Genomic DNA, 2,954 nt, shown 5'->3' with positions numbered 1-2,954 from the left:
GAGATGAATGTAGATGGCGGGATGTATAACTTGTAGCAAGAATTATTAAGAGGTGGTGATATTCCCACAACATTCTTGATATATAAGATGGTATTACTTCAAGGTAGGACATAAGACAAGCTGGGTAGCCAGGAACTCAAGGTACAGCCACAACACAAACAAGTTTGTGTTGGTAAGAAGGCAAGGAAATAGTCGATGACAACACAATTTACCAAGGGACAAGGATGGTATTTCCCATGAAGAATTCAATAGATATCTTCGAAGAGCATCAAAATGTTGATGTTGATCATGACACATTTGTCAAGAGAATTCATGAAGATGTAATCAATCAGCGACGACATCAAGTCAAAGGAATGATGAAGCAAGAGGTTATTGGAACCACAGTTACGACACGAACTCGAACTCAAGCTTGTTGTTTAAGGCGAAATGATATGACGATGAGGATCGATGTAAGGTTAGTTCATCGTCAAAAATTGTGCTCCGAGAAGAAGGGCCGGGTAGCACAGTTAAAATCATCACGATAAAGATATAGCCAAACAGGCTAGGAATGATGGGAAGGAATATTAAACTCATAAGCAACGAAAATTACTTAGGGTTATCGAACCGAAATGTGGAATCGGTGTTCTCGATTGACGACAACCCAGAACCCGAGAAAATTGGAATCAGTGAGAATTAATAGTTGATGAAGAACCCATAATAAGTTATGCAGTTCCATGATATTCTTGAGATACCAGAGCTTAATACTCAACAGTAGAGCAAAGTAAAGGTTGGACAGGTGCAATGATCTGCAGAAGACAAGTACTTCAACTTGTCCAAGAAACGGTATTAAAAAGGAGAACATGGCCGGAACCACGATTGCAAAAGGCCGAATCCCAGATATAAGAACTTATACCAAAGAGGGTTTAAGAGGAGCACCCATGATAAGATTAGCATCGTGTCCATGGGCATGAACGCAAGGTTCAAGGTCGACTCCCACTTCTCCAATACACAACTTCTCATTTACTACTCTAAGTTAAGAATGTTTAGAGTTTGAAAGTTTAACTTGCGGAATACCGGAACGTTATGACCCATGAAAACTCTTGGGTTCACACAAATTAAGGAAGGTATACGTTCAACCCATCGGGGCATCTTAGGCACGTATACCATCAACTTCAGGGGTAAATAACTCAAGCTCGGAGGTAGAGCATTGTTCAAAAGCAGATGATACAATTTACCAAGGCATTATATACCCATGGAAAGGCTCTCAAGGTTATTCAATATGAAGGACACTGTCGGATAAAATCCAACAAAGGAACCGATGGTCCTCAAGGGATCTGAGGTGAGCACCGGTACTCAACCAGAGGAAGAAGAATGCACGGGCATCATATTATAGAACATCGGAATGATTCGATGCTTAGATAATAAAGGAATTTCGATTTCCAAAACAAAGGATCAGAAGCAGTCGCTCTGATCAAGGATGGATAAGTTGGATATACCAGAGGCACAATTGAAGACAAATAGTTTGGTCGAGAACCAGCTCATGTTCAAAAATGATGTCTGAGCCGGAAGGATAATTTAGAAGGGTTGATAGATGATTGTGTGCATTCGCACACATGCTGAATCAATAGGATCAAAATGACGATGCCTAAGGATACTAACGAATATTGCCAGACATATGGAAAGCATCCATAATGCAAGCAGACAAGTATTGCAGAGCAATAAGCTATTAAGGATTTTTGGAGGATCAAATAGTATTTCGAAGACCATTGTGAAACACATGAACAACTGGGGGATGAGCGGATACTCTATAAGTGCGAGAATTATCCATAGGGGTATTCAGGTGACAAGGAACAGCAAGGCGATAAGCTCAAAGGATTATCGAGACAACGACGAGTGTTTCGAGGTATCTGGTAATAACAAGACCAACTGGGGATGAATGTAAGAATAACAACTGCAAGTAGTTATCCATAAGGGTTGACGGTGGAAGGGGAATTGCAAATGCGATGAACATAAGTTCTCGGGTTAACAACGGCGAGTATCTTCAGGGTCTTCACGTGCCGCAGACGATCATCATTAATAAGGGGCTCTCCGGGTGAAAGTGATAACGAGATCCTAATGTTAGATTTAGCAAAAATCATTTAACCTAAATAGAAGAGAAATAAGAGTCCCAGAGTATAGGTCGAGGAATAAAAGATCCTACTACCACCCGATGGCGACGTGGGCCCATGGGCCACACAGCCATGTTAGTAAAAGTTTTTCAACGACTAGACTCGACTTCGGCCAAGGAGTTGAGAAGGGGGATTCCTACAGGCAGTCGGCACTGATACTAACTTGTGACGCCCCCGATTCAATCGTACACTAATCATGCACGCAAATGTGTACGATCAAGATCAGGGACTCACGGGAAGATACCACAACACAACTCTAAAACATAAATAAGTCATACAAGCATCATAATACAAGCCAGGGGCCGCGAGGGCTCGAATACAAGTGCTTGATCATAGACGAGTCAGCGGAAGCAACAATATCTGAGTACAGACATAAGTTAAACAAGTTGCCATAAGATGGCTAGCACAAACTGGGATACAGATCGAAAGAGGCGCAGGCCTCCTGCCTGGGATCCTCCTAACTACTCTTGGTCGTCGTCAACGGGCTGCACGTAGTAGTAGGCACCTCCAGTGTAGTAGTCGTCGTCGACGGTGGCGTCTGGCTCCAGGGCTCCAGCATCTGGTTGCGACAACCAGGAAGGAAGGAAAGGGGAAAAAGGGGGGAGAAAGCAACCGTGAGTACTCATCCAAAGTACTCGCAAGCAAGGAGCTACACTACATATGCATGGGTATATGTGTAAAGAGGCCATATCAGTGGACTGAACTGCAGAATGCCAGAATAAGAGGGGGATAGCTAATCCTGTCGAAGACTACGCTTCTGGCAGCCTCCGTCTTGCAGCATGTAGAAGAGAGTAGATTGAAGTCCTC

Source organism: Triticum aestivum, chromosome 5A, assembly GCF_018294505.1.
Source record: "Triticum aestivum cultivar Chinese Spring chromosome 5A, IWGSC CS RefSeq v2.1, whole genome shotgun sequence".
Lineage (NCBI taxonomy): Eukaryota > Viridiplantae > Streptophyta > Magnoliopsida > Poales > Poaceae > Triticum > Triticum aestivum.
Note: the sequence above shows the minus strand (reverse complement) of the source record.